At 34.9% G+C, this 21,558-nt stretch overlaps 1 long non-coding RNA gene across 1 annotated transcript in view; it reads right to left on the minus strand.

Moving 5' to 3' along the window:
• LOC113041510 (uncharacterized) overlaps window positions 1-21,558 on the minus strand; it is a 116,833-nt gene that overhangs the window by 39,888 nt on the left and 55,387 nt on the right. Inside the window, exons 4-8 of the long non-coding RNA XR_003275407.1 lie at window positions 20,363-20,664; window positions 19,291-19,363; window positions 16,789-17,099; window positions 15,500-15,551; window positions 10,153-10,259 (exon numbers count right to left, since the gene is read on the minus strand). This is a non-coding gene — a long non-coding RNA (uncharacterized LOC113041510). The remainder of the gene's footprint in view (window positions 1-10,152; window positions 10,260-15,499; window positions 15,552-16,788; window positions 17,100-19,290; window positions 19,364-20,362; window positions 20,665-21,558) is intronic.

Raw genomic sequence — 21,558 nt, forward strand, 5'->3', positions numbered from 1 at the left:
GAGATTAACCTAGCATGAGAACAGGGCTGTAATGGGTGTCTTTGCCTCGGGAATGAAACAGACAGAAACAGGACAACAATGTCCTTGAATGCCACTCAAATTTCGAGGCAGGGTGTCTCGCTGAAAAGGTCACGGTTTAAGTGGGTCTAAACAGCCCTGATCAGCAGGTGAAGTCAATGTGACACTGTTCACACACACTTTGCCGAAGCGATACTCGTCGTTGTCCCGTCCCATTCATTGTGGCGGTAATAACTCGTGTCTCTGGTCAGAAACGGGGATGACAAGGGCTCGAGGCCATTGGTGCTGTCATGGTGGTCCCTTTGGGGTCCGTGGAAGACAACTGGCTTCACGGAACAACGGTCAATAACATTAACCAGGGCCCGGAAGCGTGAGCTGATGTGGGTGATCGTAGTGGGGCTGGCCAGAGGAAAGAACAAAGCGCTTTCACCATGACCTGAAGTCAGTCGCCATCTGTGTCCCTCACAGATGACAGTATGCTCATGTCTTTTGTTTTTCCTTTATTTACAGCATTTTTTGCCCTTTGTTCTTATGGAGCTCTTCTGTTAAACACATTTAACACAGAGAGGACGTTATGGACACTTTAGAATACCATCTTCTACTGGAGGCGTTCTCAACTGGACGCAACCCAACTCTTCCAGGAACAAAAACAATGCAAATTTTGGACAGCAAAATATTGTAAATTGGTGTATATTTTATAAGGCAAGACATCTTGATAAAATGGTTAATGTGATTACCACTACTATTTCATTAGGATTACAGTCCTATAAAAAGTTATACTCAATAACCAAAATATGAAAGTTTGAAACTACTATTCTACACCATTTTGATAAAGAAATTAAATGAACTAAAATTAATAGTTCTAAATTATTGCAGTTCACTAAACCATTAAAACATTTTCATCATTTTTTTTTTTTTTTATGAAATAAAATACACTTTAACTGAAGTCAAATTAAATATTAAAACCTTAAACTTTTTACTTTTAAATTTCAGCTAATTGCCAAGGCAAAATTTCTACTTTTCTTTTAATTAACTTTAAGTAGTAAAATTAAATTAAAACTAATAATAAATAAAATTTATTTAAAAAATACAACCGAGACAACAAAATTAACTTTACAAAATAAACTTTAAAATTAAACTGAAAAAAAATAAAATAATTAAAAATATTGATAAATCTATAAGGGAATAAATTTTTTTTTTTTTTTTTTTTTATTTATTTGATTTGCTAAATATTAAGTCAAGACACCTTTATTTATATAGCGCTTTTAACAATACAGATTGTAACAAAGCAACTGAACAGCATTAAATAGGAAAATAATGTGTCGATAAAGCAAAAAGGCTGTTCATCATTGAATTCAGTGATGTCATCATCCAGCTCAGTTTAGTTTCAATAAATACTTATTTAGTTTGAACTAAATAAAAGAAAACGACCCAAAGGCAAAAGAACTGATACAAATTAGCTGTTATTGGAGCAATAACCATGTGGGCAGTGCTGTGTCATATGCCATAGCTGTGCACAAGGTGTTTGTCACCGCTTCAGACATATTTTCATTAATGATGTCATCAGCGACTAGTCGACTTCGACTTAACTTTCATCAAATAAAAGTTGACTGTAAAAAATCAGAAGTCATTCAAATCCTACAATGCATTCTGTTAATTTTTCAAATTGGTATGTTTCTCCGGGCCTTGAAGAAATATAGTGCTAAGTATCATGAGCATTACAGTGAAAGCTAACACAGAGTTTCCTGATGACATCTCCCAATGGTAACATGTAAAGCATGAAAGGTAACAGCCCTATTACTGAGCCTTGAGGTACTCCATACTGCACTTGTGATCAATATAATACCTCTTTTAACTATAATGAATTGATGGCAGTCAGATAAGTATGATTTGTTGTATGATTATTGTTTTTCAAGTTTAATTTTGAATAAGCATTCAATTATGGCAATAGAGAAATGTAATAATTACAGAATAATAGTAAAGTATTATATCTGCTGATAAATATATAATGCTGATAAATATATAATGCCCCCCCCCCATTTATTCATTTATTATTATTCTGTTTTTTGTTTTTGTTTTTTGCATTGAAGACATTATACTTGATAATTAACTGGAATGATAGATGATCATATCAACCAAAGTTACAGAAACTACATGTACTGATTCAAAGCCATTTTTTTAAAGTTTGCTCTTGTTTGCATTTCCAAGAAGCATATACTTGATCAAAACCACAGAAAGGGATCAATAAAGAATTCAAAAAAGTAAATATGAGCAGTGCCAGCATGTAAAATTTCCAATGCATTTTCAATTTCATGCACCAGCCATCTACTAATGCTGCAATCAATAGTAACAATACACATAAAGCTGTCTAAGGCTCCTAAGTCATTCTGATAGAAACCTGGAATATTAAAGCAGAATATACTGAAGAAACATCCTGGCTTCATTACCAAAGCAGAGAAGTGACCAAAGTGAAGTGCGGAATGTCTGGTGAGGGGGCTTCCTCAATAACACACTTACCCTAACAAATCATCCCGAGCCTCTGCACCAACTGTGTTCATATAATGTCAATATTGTTTCATGGGACTCCGGAGACTTGAATCCAAAACCTCCTCTATCCATTCAGTAGTGCGAAGCTAATAAAAGGCCTCCTTAATATTTGGTCAGGCCTTTGATGGAAGTTGTGTTGGCCCTGTGGGAGAGATTTTCATCTGCACGCTGAGTGAAATCTGAAAAATAGATACGGAGCAGGTAAACAAAGACAGGGGATGGGGTCTTTGTCATCAAGTTCAAAATTCACAAAATATAATAATTTAATAAGTACAAAATTATTATCCAGTTTATAGCAGAGCAATGGAGGCTAATCAAATTCTGTTATAATGAGAATTATGAGTTCTAGCATCATCCGACAGCTGTGGGCCAATTACAGTCTGTAAATTTATTTATGATAATCCAGTGATTAAAAAGTAAAGGCTACATAAGGATGTGGTATATTTGTAGAACTATGTTCATTTGCATCTGAATGACTGCCAAAAAAGGTGCTGCAGTTACTTTTAACAACTTAAAATTTGTTGAGACAACTTAACCAACCAACTTAACTAAACTTACCATTTTAAGTCAAGAAACAGTGTATTACTACTCATTACTTAATACTCAAAGACACTATAAATATTGTTGGCCCTTTGATAAATTGTTTCTGTTGTAAGTCGCTTTTGATAAAAGTGCCTGTTTTTTTTATCCAATAAGTAAATACAAGTGACATACAGTAATTATTTGTGTCCAAGCAGTTCAAAGACACTTTAGTGTGTCTTCCTTTAGTTAGCGGCCCCTAAAATCAGAAAATTTACAGTTTCAGTGCTTTATGTTTGGACCCCATTTCTAAATTTACTTTTGCTCTCCGTTTACGTAATATTGTCATGAGGGGAAAAAATATAAAAGCAATATCATGAGAGCTGAAATGAAAACGATTTTACATTTCAGTGGGTTGGTGGCAGTAATACTTTTCAAGAGCAGAAATGTCTGCAATAGTTTGTCCAAAAACTGAAGCTGTACTAAAATTACCATTCTTCCTTTTGACAAGCTCCATCAGGGGCCATGTGGATGCCTCATCTGCTGCTGGATGGGGCATCAACTGACCCTCTAGACCCCTCTTAGGCTGGCCAGCCAGCTGTGACTGTCCCGTCTTTGGTTGCTCTCGCTAGAGGAGGCAGCTGAGATCTCCCGCGACCTTAATTACATGAAATGAGATGGGGCTTGTCTGCCATCATCGTCCCTCATTTCACACTCACACTGGGCCAGAGACGGTTCATAAATCTCTGTAGAGTTTCACAGGTGTCTTACAGGGAAAGCAATCTGAGTGAACAGACCATAGCGGAGGATTAGAACCAAAACTTAAAAATGAGCATGTTTGGGGAGCCTTTTGGAGATACGTGCATTATATACACAACTGGTAAACATTTGGAAAAAATAGGATTTTTTACATTACATAAAATGTAATTTTGTGAAATAATGTACTATTACCATTTAAAGTAATTTTGATTGTAAACTTTAATTTATTGCTGTGATGAAAATTTTTATTTTTTGCAGCCACTATCATTGCATAAAAAAATATAACAAATAAATGCTGCTCACTGAAGTTTTTATTATTCAAAAACGCATAAAGGTTTTCAAAGTTTCCAACGTGCATAATAATGAGAACAATAACTATAATTGAGCACCGATAATAATTGATAATAACTGAGCAGCAAATCTGAATAATAGACTAATTTCTGAAGGACCTTGTAGAGTGAAGTAATGGCCACTGAAAATTCAGCTTTGCCATTACAGAAATAAATTACATTATAAAATATATTATTGATTATTGATATGTCATTGTATTAAACAGCATACAGCATTAACAGCACAGCTCTTTCCTGACACTCACAACAAAACACCATTATGTGACATAAAAAGCAAAAAGAAAAAAATCACATTCTTCTAAATGACGAAAGTAATGTTCCATAACTACAGAACATCACAACACACATGGGCCATGAGCCGATATGTGCCCATTAGAGAGGGGAAATGAAAAAGCCGTTTCCTACCACTTGAGAAGCAACACACAACTAGGCACCAAATAAATCACTGGCACTGGGACAAAACGTGGGGAATATTCCCATACTCATAAGCACATTTCGACTCTCGAAGGTGGGAATATGATGGAAAAATTAGGCCAAATCTCAACTACCATCACTCATGCCTGAACCTGAAAGAGCTTTTAGATCATCTTGTAATTACAAATTATTTTTCAAATTAATTTTCGGTTTCGAGTTCCATTACCATCTGGTTATGAGGCTTAAAGCTAATTGAAAATGTTATTAAGATAATAATGTTTACTCTACACGGTGGCGGATCCAGTTGAGAACTGATGAGATCTCATTCTCTCGCTTTTTCATTCTTTCTCTTTCTCAAACTGACCCTCCCCCATCTTTCTTCTCTAGAGGAATGGAAATCATAAGGAATTTAACGTTTCTGACGCAGATTGTGGTTCCTTAGGGATCGCATCAATAATTCTTTTAGCACTTTGCAGTTAGGAATATTTGGGGGAAATATATTTCTTATTGAATTTCCAACCCGTGGGAGTCAAAAGGAACAGACATGACCAATCAGAAATGTAACATTAATAATTTATTCATTCTCAAATACCACTTAAGACAGAAAAATTATTGTGCATTTTTAATTTACAATCTCGCATATAAAAAAGTCAATCAATTATTCTAATTTAGTCCACTCATTACTACACAGCTTGATCGTTTTGATTCACTAACTTGTTCATAAGAGTCATTTATTCAGAATCACATTATACTGGTTGCACAATATGTTTCTGAATTATTAAATATAAGTGACTCATATGAGTCATTCTTTCGGGATCGTGGCTGTAGTAGTGGTACTAGTGGTGCTGCATGATTTTGATTCCTGAAATCATTTATTTGTGAATATAACTACCCTGGCTGCACAGTATGTTTTCGATTTACTAAAAATACTCATACTGATGGTGCTGTTTAATCTTGGTTCAATAAGAAATCATAAGGGTCATTCATTTGTGAATCTCACTCTACTGGTTGCACCATATGTTTATGATTCACCAAAGATAACCAACTCACATGATCCATTCGTTCAGGAGTCTGAATGTACTGGTAGCATATAGGATTTTGAATCACTTAAAAAAGATCTGACTCTGAGTCATTTATTCAGGAATTAGACATTGATTCACAATCTGTGCGGTTTGTTTTTGATTAATTAAAAGTAACTTGTTCGTAAGAGTCATGCATTTAGTATCACACCGTACCAGTTGCACAATATGTTGTTGTTGCTGTTGTTGTTTTTAATAGCCGACTCAGATGAGTCATTCTTTCTGGGTTGTGGCTGTACTAGTGGCGCTATATGATCTTGATTCACTAAAAAGAACCGACTCATAAGAGTCCGTTATTTGTACTATACTGTTGGAAGAAGTTTAACAACTATTAACAGAACTGAGAGCCATAAAAAAATGTCATAAAAAGAAATAGCATTTTTGTTTTTTCTTTAATGGGACTGATTCTAAATGGGAATCATTTCATGGTCCCAAACCTACTCCTCTGCACCATCTGTTCTGCGCTCTCCCTTTCTTTCTCTCGTGACTCAAGGCTGTTTGCTTATTGTAAATGCACGTGGTGGGAACACTTTTTTCCCTTTTGGCAAAACAGAAGTTATCTGATCCATACTGACATGGTGTTTCTAGGGAGTTGGGATCTATCATAACCTGCAATAGTGCACCATCCATAAACAAAGTTCCATATTCATGTAAACACACGCACATACAGATACACAAAGAGAGCGGCACATGCTAACACACACACATACACATCATTGCCACTCTTTTTTTGGACTTGGCAATTCCATACAATAGAAAAAGGAAAAGCCTTTCTTTAGGGGGCTGAAGCTTACCCATGTGTTAAGACATAATGAATGTGTGCGTGCATGCTCTTTTCTCAACAGCCCCCAAGAAAAAGCATGACACACATTCATGGAGCGCTGAGCATTTACAGCCTCTCTGCTCACCCAGCCACTTCTTGTATGGAAATCAAATGTACTGTTTTATGGACATGCTGTATACTAATGCATTTATAGCTCAACACCGACCAACTGTCCTCTTAAAAAAACATGCCAGGAATTACCCTTAGCGAATCCAGTGTGGCGACATATGTAATATCCAGTTGCTCTTGTCAAACTCTATACCGATGATTGTTTTTCACAATACAATCCTGTGAACGAGCTGTCATGAATCTCATTTCCTCTTCAGCTCTCAGCCAATCAAACGCCTGTAAATATCCACAATATGCTCAGCTGTTATTAACAGCGGCGCACATGCTAGAGGCCGTTTGCAACCAGAATATACATGATGCAATTAAATTAGCAGTTTGCATTGAGGTTCAATCGCTTTATGCATCACTCAAGAGTGAAAAATGCTGCAGTTTTCCTGGATGGGTGCAATCAAATTAGGGTTTATAGTCAAACGATGTGCCTGTGTTTATGCACAGCTGAAAATTAGGTTCAGTTGCATATCATGGCTCCCCCCTGCCTCTATAAAGAGGTGAGTTATGCACGTCGAGCCTTGAAAACCAACCGACTATGCATAGATGCCTTCACTTGAGAAGCCTGAACCAAGAAACTGATTTTGAACTATTTGGGCCATGAAAATTTAATTGGGAATGAGAATAGCAATGCTTTGTGCAATTTCCTGACAGGAAGATATTCATAAACAAAACGACTGTGGAAAAATAAGGGAAACTGGAGGGCAACAATTGTTTTTTTCACATAATACCTGAGGTGTATAACCTCGGTTTCCTTAGACCTATGATCATTCCATTCCAAAATGTATTACAAAACCTGTGCTAATTGAATTTAATTAGAAGCAAACAAGCTGACAAAAAAGATTCAATGCAAGACTCGGTTATGCAGCATAATTAGTTATTCAAATTTCAAATTGAACAGATTGAAATTTGAAGTAGTATTAAGGTTTAATTAAATAAAAAAGTATTTCTAAGTCTTTCTGTTTAAGAATGAGATTATCTGAAATTGTATATTCAAATACATCACATTAGGAAGCACGTTTTTTACATCATCTCTGTGTGCAGTCGACATTTAGAACTACAGGAACAAGCAATCAAACAAACAGCTAATAATCATTCTCTAATGTAATCAAAGCCTCAGTCTGATTATGTTAAGCAAACAAAGGTGGCTAAATGTCACTCATTAGACAGCTTCAGGATGCCTAAACGTTACCGTTCAACCCGTTCAGTAAACAGACGATTTTCTGCTCTCGAGTTGTCTGTAAATCCTCACATTATGCACAGTACGTAATGCATTTGTGACTGGCACATGTGCCCACCCAACCCCTGAACCCCCGCCCTGATCCAGACCCAGCTGAGCTGTGCCAGGCAGCAAGCCTATTTTCTTCCTGAAAGTACTGTAGGAAGTGGATTTGCATTAATGAGGTCTGGGATGTTAAGCCAAGGCGTACTGTACATGAACCCCGTTTCCCATTTGCCTATAGTGCAAAAGTTTTCACTGACGTAAGCATCGAAGAGATGAGTGGACATTCAGAGAATGTGATAGAGGAATGGATTTTGAAACCCTGATCAAAAAAAAAAAAAAGAACACTGATCTGAATGTCAATGTTTAAACTAAAAACTTTGCAACATATATATATATATATATATATATATATATATATATATATATATATATATATATATATATATATATTACACAAAAATAAAAAAATTCTCCATTAATAACTTTTTCTCCATTTAATATAATATATAAAACTAAAATAATCATCTGATTGCATATTTAATAATTATTTAAGATATTATTATAGTTACAGTATTTTTATTAAAAAGATGTATATTTCAGATAATAGAGATATTTAAGTATATTCAATATCATGCACATATATAAGATTCGCTATGTGGATTTCCTATTACATAAATAATGATTTTCCCTCATTTAATTTATTATATAATAAAATTATAGGTATATCTAATATGCATATAAAATACACACAGACTCCATTTAACATTTAATTTAATACATAAAACTATTATTAAATTATATATATATATATATATATGTGTTATATATATATATATATATGTTTTTGTGAAATATATTAAATATAAAACTTTCCCCCATTTAATTTAATACATAAAAATAAAATAAAATAATAATATTATGAATATGAATAGCTCTTTTTATATATATTAATATATTAAATAATATAGTATACTATATATTATATTTTTCCCCCATTTAATTTAATAAAATAATTATCTATTTATGTGTTTAATAAGCATATGATGATCTATGAATATGATTAACAATTTTTTTCTCCATTTAATATAAAGTATAAAACAAAAATAATCACCCGTTTACAATAACATTTTTGGTATATTTTATATTATTTATAATATAACTATAGGGCTATAACTGCAGCATCAAAAGGCATGTTTTATCCTTGCATTCTAATTATTAAAGTCAGAGAGTCATAACATCCAACTACAAACTGTGTGCGATGGGCCGCAGAGAAGAGCAGGCAGGGAGAGGCCATCGCTGTGAGCGGTAAGCACAGAATGACAGCTGAACTCATGGAACCTGCTCATATCAGACAACACAGCGCGACCGAGTGTTTGTCATCCCCTCGCAAACAATTAGCCTTCATTAAGCAAACTAAATCTGTATGCATCCCTCCTGTAGAGAACGCAGTGGGGGCGGCCGTCTCTCTTGGCCATTTCCACCCCCGGCACAGCTAGAGGCTGAACATCCAGCCGTGATGGAGATCTCCTCCACAGGCCAGCGGGGGAAAATTAACAGACTGTTTACGTTCGGCACTTTTAATTTATGCCAGGATGAACCCATCAAGGGTGCTGTGGTTTGTCCGCGGGGGGCCTCTGGATGTGACAGAGGTCGTGAGCTCTGTTTCTCACCTCATAGATAATAGTAGAGCGCTTCGTTTCATATCTGATCTCTCTCAGACCGCTGATGCAAAATAATATGGCTTCAAAATGTCAGACAACAAACACGGCCATGATGCAGACACAATGCACTCAAAAGTAGATGCACAACCCTGCAAGACTTGTGCAGGACTTTTGTGTGCGCCGTATCGCACAACGCCAGAACATTATCCTTCTCCGCATGCATTCTATTCATACCTCGAGCAATCAATCTACACTCAGGTTAATATAAAACCCTCCAAAACAATTGGAGAGCCATTGAAGGCATGGTGGCTTCTGAAATAAAACTCTAATGGATATCCGCAGGAGACTGCCACGAAGAATGATTAATTAGGCCTTAACCGTGAGCTTTAAAGCTGTGCTCTCCGTCTCATTAGAACAGAAAAGCAAGCTTTTTTAGCTACAATAGTTATTATCCTTTCATAGCACTCCAAGTTGATCTTTTGTCCCGGTCCCGCTGTCTGATATTAAGGCTTCTACTGTGGAGATGTCTGACATTTAACATAGCCTGCGGCGCGGCTTAGGGGAGCGGGTCGACTCTCTGGGGGGAGAAATTGTGCGAGACCCCCTCCCTGGTGGCTTACAGCTGCCTGATATTACTCACCTCGTCACCTGCTGCTGTAGCGTTCAATAACAGGGGATGACACCGAGGTCTGGGTAGAAATGAGCTCTAATTGGCCTTATCAGCCACAGTATGTGCTGTAGAATCTCCTGAAATCAATTACAGACAGAATTAGCCAAAAATGTAATCAGAATCATAATAGTCATGCATTTACATTCTGCAAATGGGCTTTTTAATGTGATATGTGATTATGATGCTTACAGCATAATCAGAAAAAAGTTTTTTGTTGTTGTTGTTTTTCTTTTTGTTATCCATATTTATTTGTTTATTTCCATACACAATTGTAATCATTATAAATAATGTGACTATGATTATGATGATGACAGCATGATCAGAAACTAATTGTATTTTAAGTTTTAGAAATAATTGTAAGAAATATGTGTTCAGCACTGGTTAAAAACAATAATGTGTAATATATAAGCAATTATTAAAGACTAAATAAAAGTATATAAATTCTATATATATATATATATATATATATATATATATATATATATATATATATATATATCCCCATAATCTTCATTCTAAAAATGGCTTGCAAAAAAAGTATGAATATGAAGTAAATACAGTATATCGTTTTTCATCATACATAACATTGTTCAAATTATAATTAAATATAGAATATTCAATATATAATACACAGTTTAAAAACAGAAATATGTATAATTTTGATCAAAATGATGATTATGTATTACAAAATGATGATGATGATGATTTTTATTATTCTGCAACACAATAATCATACATCACATCTTATGTTTTACTATAATTAATTTGAGCTAAAAACTTACTATAAAAAAATAACAATAAGAAAAATTAAATCCTGTGCACAGTAAAAAAAATTATATATATATATATATATATATATATATATATATATATATATATATATATATATATATATAATATAATATAATATAATATATATAATATAATATAATATAATATAATATAATATAATATAATATAATATAATATAATATAATATAATATAATATAATATAATATAAAAGTCTGCTTTCTGAAATAAAATTTAAAAAAACATCATTATATAGTGATTAGTGAGATTATCATTATAAACCTGATTTAAAAAATCTTGGGATCAGAATCAGAACATCTGCTCACATTAGTGATAAATCATTTATAAGACACATGTGTCAACCCCAGAGAAATGACAGGGTAAGATGTCCCACATACACCATGTACAGCAGGTTTAGGGAAGCCCTATAGCGATTCTCTTTTCCTGCAGCTATGCTAACTGCTCTATCTACTTTAATACATCAACATTTGAACCCATAGGGGGTTTATGTTGTCACAGGATGACGTTGTTTCACAAAGCTACTGAGAGAACATCTTACGCATCTTTACTTCTGTGCTACAGGGCAAGAAATATCACACAGCCACAGACCGAAGTTCATTCTAGGTTACCTGCTGCCTTTGTACAAAAACCTTTAAAATTGGGCCACATTTCATCTGTGCGCACGAAAAAAAAAAAAAAAACGCCAAAAGACCGGTGATAATGCTATGCAAAAAAAATGCATTAAAGTCCACTGGGATTGTCAGTCTGAAGATATAGTATCAAAAAGCCGGCGGTCTGCTGCCAGTCAGCTTTTATGCAGATGCGTTTCTGCCTGGCCTGCCTTTGAACAATTTGTCATACTTTGATATTGTATTAACCTGCGAGTGCTGACTCTTCATTTGTTCAATTCTGAGGGGAGAGCTACAGCGGGGGAAAAGGCAATATTTCAGTGAGAAGGGGAGAGAAAGAGAGCGGGGCGCTCAGTGGATCCGGCTGAACATTAAAAACAGCTGAAGATGAAGGTGAGGTGCGATTTATCATGTGGGCCGGCTGGTGTGGGCCAGCATCTGAGACTATTTACATTCCTTGAGCAAAGGTGAGGTGTAAACACACTTCTGCTCATGGTTTACGTTCTGCTCAATGCACCTAATTGGCTTTCGAGTGTATCATCCTGTCCTTGGAGAATGGGAGCTGATGAATGTTTGTCTAGACACCGCTGTGGTTCCAGAACAACCTCCCTCCCCGAAACACAAAATAAACGCTTCAGTAATAGCAGTGGCCCAGGATGTTAGCCTTTATTTCCTAAATGTTTAAACCAAGTTTTTGGTTTCTAAATCCAAGAAACCATCTAATCATATTGTTTTTTTGTTTTTGTTTGTTTTGTTTTGTTTTTTTTACGCCTGAAAAACTGAATTAAGGCAAAATGAAAACCTATAAGCGATGAGGAATAATAAATAGCATCCTTTATTAGCTTCAACAAGAAACTCACTTATAATAGATCATATTTCACATAAATTCAAAAAAAACGTCTGTCTAGCAATTCTAAAAGTCGGAAATGCGAGATATACTGCAAAGAACTCAGGATTCAGATATTATTGTCCAATCCTAACAAACCATACTTATTTATCCACATATTTCGTATTAACCATTAGCTTGTTTATTAAGCTTTCAGATGATGTATACATCTCAATTTCGAAAATGTTACCCTCATGACTAGTTTTGTGGTCCAGAGTCACATATATATAAACAGAAAAAAAATATCAAAGGCTGAGAAAACTTAATTGTGCTTCTAGATGAATTATATGTAATTATATCTGACTCAAGTTTACATGTAAAGACCGACAATTCAACGCATCAGATTAAATCATTTCTCAATAAATTATCAAAATATAATAAGTAACACAATATCCCCAGTTCTCTTTAAATGTCATTATTAGATTATGTAAAACATGAATTATATTATGCATTAAACAAACAAACAATTGAGGAAACACAGGCTTTGACAGCCCTCACATACAAGCCTGCATTTGCCGTTTTTCTTTAAATGTTGCAATTCGATAACAACATCCAATTTAAGACGTTTCCACACCTCGCATGATTTCTGGTAACGCAATTTCTGCGATTTGGTTCAAAGCCCATCATCACCAACTGTCAGCACACGTTACTATAAAACACAAGCCCATCCTGAGTGATTACTTTCTCACATCCTCACAGATAATAGAGACGTACAAGTAACACTTTATCATAAAGCATGTAGCAAACACACCGATCTCTTTCTGAAATGTAAGCACCACATAGAGAATCTATAACTTGTCAAGGACAAAAAAGGCCTCTGACAGTAAACTTAATTAAAAACACTTCCAGGGGTCTTTAAGATACATTTTTATGGAAATGAGGCTGAAAGAATGGAAGATATATGCATACTTGTCAAGAGGTTAAATAAATTCAGCATTTGTACTTCAAACTCAGCTCAACTCCCTCGAGATCACTTGGAGGAGACCCTGATTTCCATGCTCTTAAAGCACCAGCACACCCTAACACGCACACAACCACATATCAGATAGAATAAAAATCAGGCTATTTCAACATTTCTCTGCCTGCCCAGAATGCAAAGGGCTCAGCACTTTCTCACAAAAGAACTGTCCTTTATTATTAAAATGACTGGCTTTCCTGTGTCACACAGCGCTCTTTGTGGATCGTACATTTTTGTATTTTTGTTGATGCAGTTAGCTGCGCTTCGGGCAAAATAACAACTTGCTTCCCCCCCCCTCCCCCCTTTTTTTGTGAGTCTGGAGCTGACGGCTTTTTCCCATTTTTCTGCAGAAACACAAGAAAAAAAAGATTACTTCCATGCCAGTGACCATTTGGTGCCCTTATAGTGATGTGTGACCCTGTTTTATTTGATTTCATTTGTTCACTTTTCATTACTGTTTTTCTTCTGATCTGTAGAAAAGGCAGAGCGGAGCGCTGAGACATCTATTTAGGATGACAAAGGAGACCCTCGTCTGGTACCAACTAGCTCAGAAATGAACTTTTCAAAAAAAAAAAAAAATATATATATATATATATATATATATATATATATATATATATATATATATATATATATATATATATATATATATATATATATATATATATATTCCTGTTCAGAGTGAAATGGCTGCCGCTTAGTAACAGGAACTTTTTTTTTTCTTTAAAGAAAATATGTGTATATATGATTTTTTTTATATATAAATAATATTGCACTGTCATTCTAAAGTTACTTTTTTTTAACCATCTTAAATACAATTTCATATTCTAATTACAAGGCTTTTCCTGTATTATTTGTTTTTTCTTGTATTACTATATTATTTTACATAACTGGTAACAACCATGTAACTGTGTCATCTAACTGTGTGCAACATCATCAGAAATATTTTCCCACTTTATTCTAAACAGTACTGAGCTGTTTAGTCTGTGTTTAAACCAATTTAAATGTCCTACCTGAAGATTCACAATAAATGCCACTAATGCAAAAAAGTGTCCCCGCAACCTAATATATATATATATAAATTAAATAATTTAGAAAAAAAATAATCTTAATAAAATATATATATTTTTTAAATAAAAGCTGCTCAGGGTCAATTTATGTGCTTGTTAATGATCTGATGTTCTGTTACTGTGGTAAACAGTACTGGTATTTTATTTGCTGTGTGTGAATCTGATTTAGGCAGCTTCTCTTGGAGTTAATGAGCTTCAGGCATCTCCTGCTTCAGTAATTAGCAGCATAAGCCTCCATATCTGTTTGGTCAGTGCCCTTCACACCAGGTTACATCCAGAAATAAGGTGGCATAGCTCCACGCATTCCATCATAGTCATTATAGACTGGCAAGAAACCAAGGGCAGAGAGGTATTTCTTAAGAACGACGGATATGCTAAATGCTAGTGTGTGAGAGAGAGAGAGAAAGAGGGAGAAATAATGGGGGAAAAGCCCTCGAGTCCTTATTTCTTAAGAGATAAGTAATTATCTTTATGACTATAATGCTAGGCTTATTTGTCTCTTTGAGGAACAAGAGTTAAATCTGAATTAAAGGGTCTTTGCATCTTTAACCCCATGTTTCCCTGCAGACATAATTAGACAAAATGCTAATTACAACTTACAAACAATAGCATTAATGCTCAGTTAATGCTCAGTATTTAGTCTGATTTGATGATTCAATTGTAGCTGTTTAGTGGGACGACTGGCAGCTAAAAGCAGTATAAATGTTGACATCTTTGAAAATAAAATGCTGGCTGATGAGAAAAATATGTGAATGCAACACAAATTAGAAAAGAAAGGACAGTTGTGTGGCTTCTTGCAATTTTATATTATTTGTACTCATCAACAATAAAAAAGTGTGTGGGGGGGTGCTTTGTTGAGGCTTGAAGCTCATTTTACAAATAATTAACGTAAAAATTATTTAAAAAAAATAAAGTCTTTGAACAAGTTTCTGATATGCTGAGAGCATAATAACAAACAAAATTCAGCAGCTGACCATTACTCACCAGGATTATTGTTAGGATGGAGTCACGCTCTTCAAGGCTTCACGGTTTATGACTGCAGAAACAAATCATTACTGCTGTTTTTTACACACACTTCATAATAGGACAGAAAAAAAGTGATGGTTGGATGAGAACAATTCATTTGAAAGTGTGATGAGCACTGAGGTTCAGCACTGCTTAAATCCGCAAGAGATTTGTCATATTCACAAGGCCTCACGTGTTATTATTCTAGATACAAAACAACTGCACTTATAATGGCAAAGGAGATTCTTCTTATTATAAAGCTGATGTGAACTGAAATATTAAACCGCTGTTCGTTTGTTGAAAGGTTCAAATTACAAGAACACATTAAGCAAGCTTCCAAAACAAACATGCAGTTTTGAACTTGCGTCTTTGTCTCTATTATTAAAAAATGTATTGCTAAATAATTTCTTGAAATTTTTATTGTGTGAATTTTTACAAATATTGTTAAAAAAATACTAAGAATTAAAAAGACAAAAAAAAAAACTGCACTACTTTTTTTCAGTTTGGAATATGCAATTAAAAATTTACTTTTTATTTATAGAAATGACCATTATAATAAAAGCAAAACAGAAGGGTAACAATTTAACATAGGTAAAAATATAATTAAATATTAATAAAATAATGAATTAAATATAATTAATTAAATAAACAGGGAAGTAAAATAAATGGGAATATATAATAATAAATGGGAATATATATTTTTTTTATATTATACTTTTATATAATAAATTATTTTGAAATTATGAAATTTGTAGCTCTGTCCTTAAATGCATTAAATCAATGACATTTGTTAAGGCCTAAATAGGCCATAATATTTTTTTAAGTTTTATTCTTTTGAATATTAAGTTCAACACAATAAAACTTTCTGAATGTTTACAATGCATAAATTGATTTAGTCAAAGTTTTATGAATTAAGTTTAAGTTCAAAATATTTGTATTTAGTATGTGCAAGAAAAATTACTTTTAGAACTTTTTTTATTTCATAGTCAATTTCATTCATAATATATCAAATGTATTAAAAGATATAAAATGATATTAACCTAAAATATCTTTAATATGACCTGTATCACTGCTGTGTCATGCTATATTCTTTTTCGCTAACAGACATTAAGTACTTTCCCAACAAGCAAGTAACCAGCCATTGTGAACAGAAGAACAAACAAATCGCAGTCATAGTCTGCATCTCCTCCAGCGGGAGCCCAGCGAGTGGTTTTATCAGAGGGGATGTGGTGTGATTAGAGGAGACAAGTGCCCCCTGTGCTCCTCACTTTGACTGTGCTGATGGGCCTGAGCCACATGGGAATGACTGCTCCTCGCCGCCCCTCCTCTAGCGCTGCCACCCCTGGAGTGATTCCTCCCCTTCCCCTCGCCGCTCTTTCCTTCACCCCTGAATGTCTGAGGGGACAGAAGCCCCACAGCGAGTGCTGTCACCGAACAGGGCAGTGTCGCTCACTCTGCCTCCGGAGCGCTCGCTCACATAACCAGCGCTTTCTTCTCTTGCATTCTCTTTCTGTTAGTGTTATCTTGTCTCTGCTTCTCTTTGTCACTATTGGTTAGGAATTCATCCTTTTTCTCTTTCCTAGATATATGTATTAAAAAAACGGAATATATGCATTATGAATCGCATATTAACACATTTCAGAACAATGAAAGAAATCAACATAATTTTTTATATGTACTTTAATGTAAAACTATTACATAGGTTTTATATAACGTTGGGGTCAGTAAGATGAATTTTTAAGAAACCAATGCTTCATTGAAATCAAAGATTCATTGAATTAATAAAAAGTGTCAGTAAACATTTCTACATTGTTTCAGAACATTTTTATTTAAAACAAATGCTGTTACTTCTCTAAAAATCTTGAAAAAATCCTGCATTACATTTTTTTTTTACCTGCAAAAAAATAATAATATAAAGATATATTCTCTTTATAAAAGTTAAGACTCGTTCACGCCCTCCTAAAACACCTCGTTCAAACACGCCCACACGTCTACATCATTATGAGGGAAGATTTGCATAACACCGCCGTTTAAGCAAAGAAATAAGGCGTAACTTTGATTCTCACTGTAGTATTGTTGCCGTCGCTGCCATGTTGTGAAGATGCTGTGTGTTAAGTTGTGAAAGCAAAACTACTTTGTTTGGCCTTTCAAAGGAGGACACAACTTCGAAATCAGTGGTTAAGTTCACTGTTCCAGAACAGTTCAACCCAAATATTCAGATGTGTGCAGGGAAGGCTGTTCACAAAGGATGTTTTTATCAATTGGGGAAGTCCCAACTTTGCAAGGACAGTCTGGCACTTCTGACTCACAGCCTGTAAGTACGTTTTCATATTTAAAGAATTTGCCACTGACCATTCAAACACCGGTTTTGAGCAGTGTAGAGTTGCGTTTGTTGTTTGTCGTTTCTTCGATTACAAATACAGACATCGGTTTTATGTTTGCGTGGCGTGATACGCAACGGAATGCGTATGAGTATGAGTCATTATAATCAGTAATCATGTTCTCAGTGAATGCAACAAATGTATATATTACAATTTGTAATAAGTTTCATTGGTTTTATCTCGTTGCGCCTAGACACAAAATCACAGTATCGTTAAGGGACGTTATATTTCCGTCACCTATTTGAAGTATACGGCCAATCCCAATGCACTGGATAGCTGGCCAATAAGCATACACCTCGCTTTTCAGACCAATGAACTTTGTAAAAATCGATGCATTTCGGAAAGGCAAGGCATAGAGGAGCAACAATAATGTACATTATGTGGAAAATAATGTGTTTTTTTTTTTTTTACCTTAAACTGCATAAACACATTGGATAACACCAAACGCACAAAATAATATTCTTCTTAGCAATGTCATATGACCCCTTTAAAGGGGTTTGGTCAACTGTACATTATAGCCCTTATCTAATTAATTAAAAAAATCTCTCCCCTTCATCCAGCCAGTTTTGATATTGAACATAACTGCATCTGCAGGAGGTTGATCTAGAGGGTCAGTTCCCCCGTTCTCTCTCGCTGACCCCAGAGCTCAACAGAGGAGCCGAGCTTCATTTATGAATTTGGTGAGGAGTTGCCAGTGAGCCAGAAAGTCACTTGGAGTCATTTTTAGCCCAGGCCTAATTACAGCTCAGTGATTTCTAAACCATTCCTCTTTCAAAGCCCACTCTAATAAATATTAACAAATGAATTAGAGCTAATGTTTTTGAATTAAGTGTCTGTGACCAGCCGTCATTAATAAGAACTCTAGAGTGCTTCACTCATGAGCTCATTACTGAATAACTCCTAATTTATTGCCAATTTCTTCCCTCTAATGGTTTCTTAAATGCCATTATAATGTATGTAAGCAAGCATGCTTTCTATTAAAAACACCCGCAAACCAGATGGTAAAAAAGACAGAGAAAAAGACACAGAAATGCATGAATGAGCCCAGCTAGGTTTTTCGTAAAAGTGGTTTGATGCTGAGCAGAGCTGCAGTGATCGCAGACACTCCCTTGAGAGATCACCTAATCCGGACCAGCCTGCCAAAGGCCATCGTGCTCTGTTTTGGTGCTGGAAGGGATATTGGGAGGGGGTAGTCTTGGTTTAACAGTGTTACAGCTAGCGGTTGGTTGACTTATTAGTAGATTTATAGAGTAGGGGATTTCAAAGTAGGGGATTTTCACATGGGGGTGCTAGGAGGTCAGCAGAAAAGGTAATATATTTACACATTTTGTACAAATATACAAAATGTAACAATTTATAAGACATATCACTTTATAATATAACACTTACATGGTCCATTGCAATGGGATCCTCATATTTTGGGATCTTCTAAAGTATCTTCTAAAGTCCTTTTAGCAGGAGACTGAAAAAAAAATAATTACAAAATTACAAAAAAAAAATTCCAGGCTTCAAAATCCTTATGAGGGTCAAATAACTTTTGCCCTTTCGTTGCTCAGTTTTCAGTTTTATTTACACTAAACTCTGACACTACACTAAACCAAGCCTTATTCAGCCTATTTATGAAGCCGTCCCATTAAGAAGGACCCACATAGACAATATGCCTAAAGCTACATTGTTTCTAAAAGCCTCATTTCAAATTTCTCACAGTTACATGCAAAAACGTACATAATATTTGAAAAATAAATGCATACATCACATCACACTCCAGCCAGTTTTCAGAGGTGTCGTTTATCATAGCTGGCATTTCAAAGGTGATTATTTTTTTTAAGCAAGGCTGAAGAGAAAATCTACTGGTTATTGTTTCAGAAATCCCCATCAGGGTTTCCGAAATGTAGACTCAAAAGAACAAAGATTTAAAGAAGGGATATTTGCAGTTGCCATTGCAGTCAATGGGGAAAGTTGCTTAAGATAAGTGGGGGGAGAAAAATGGCTCAGCTAGACCCACAGAACTCTAGAAGATGAACAGAATGATATACCAACCGACAAAAATGATAGATAGAACAATAGATAGAATGGTAGAACAATGGATGGATGGATAAAACTATAGACAATGATACAGTAGAATGATAGACCAACAGACAGAGAGTCAAACTAACAGACAGACAGAGAGACAGATAAACAGTAGAACAATAGAAAGAATGACAGATAGATAGACAGACAAACAGAGAATTTTCAACAGAACGATACATTGAACGACAGGATGATAGAATGACAGACAGACAGAACAATAGATAGAACTAACAATAGAAAGAACGACACAGACAGACAGACAGACAGACAGACAGACAGACAGACAGACAGACAGACAGACAGACAGACAGACAGACAGATAGATAGATAGATAGATAGATAGATAGATAGATAGATAGATAGATAGATAGATAGATAGATAGAAGGTTACCTGATGTGTCTTAATGTGGCTGTAGGTCTCAGATTCCAGACGTTCCAGTGTTTACAAGAACATGGATGTACAGTACATAAACAAACACACTGACAGTGTAAGTGATGGGCCGAGAGCTCACAACAGTAGCCAGTTTGTCACAAGTGACATCTTCATTCTGCTGCTGTGCACAAGAGCCAAGTGCTTCCACGCTCTCTCATCCATGAAGATGCTGCTTTCTTCTAAGTTGCTGACTTAATTTGCTGATTTGTCTCCTCTTTTACAGAAAGAGAAGCAGACCTCTACAGCTTCTTCAGCAAACACTGGAATATCAACATATCACATAACAGGCTTCCAGTATCTACTGAAAAATGTTTTTCATGGTAACAAAGGCAATAAAAAGTTAGTGAGAGTATTACATAAATGTAGTTTGTGATTCAGTAAAAATAAAGATGTTGGAGGAGTTTTAACAAGCGTTCAACCAAATATGAAAACTACCTCATGATTTATTCTCCCTCAACCCATCCTAGGTATGAATTTCTTCTTATATTAAAAAGAGTTATATTAAAAAAAGTTATTGGCTCTTTTGAGCTTTATAATGGCAGTGCACGGTAGTCAAGATTTTGAAGTCCAAAAAGTACATTCATCCATCATGAGAGTGCTCCACACTGCTCGGGGATGTTAATAAAGGCCTCCTGAAGTATATATGAAAAAAGTATCTATATTTCAAATTGTATAAACTTTCACAAGAGAGTGGCGATCCAGCAGATGATGTAGGATTTAGGTAGACCCCAAGACAGTGCTCACAAAATTCTTCAAGCATTTTGAAACTGAGGGGAAAAAGGAGATCCAAATGCTCAGGGCCAGAACCACCGATTCTTAGATGAAACAAGACCAGATCTGGCACAAGCACTTGTTTGGTTGAAAAAGAATAGAGGCAAGACTATGTAAATAAAAGTAAAAAAAATTCTGAAAGAGTATCATGTCAGATGCAATGGATACCATGTTTTCACTGTAAGTTTGTTTTGTTCTTTTCATTTACAATGTTGCATGTTCAAAACACCATAATATTGTAGAATTACAATATGTGAATAATTAACAATTCAATAAAAAAAAACATTCATAAACTGAATAAAAAAAAAAAAAAGAGTAAAAAAAAAAAAAAACTTGATTGAAGTGACTTGAATGCACCAGTTCCACCAAATATTACTGTGAAC

Source organism: Carassius auratus, chromosome 23 (assembly GCF_003368295.1).
Source record: "Carassius auratus strain Wakin chromosome 23, ASM336829v1, whole genome shotgun sequence".
Classification (NCBI taxonomy): Eukaryota; Metazoa; Chordata; class Actinopteri; order Cypriniformes; family Cyprinidae; genus Carassius; species Carassius auratus.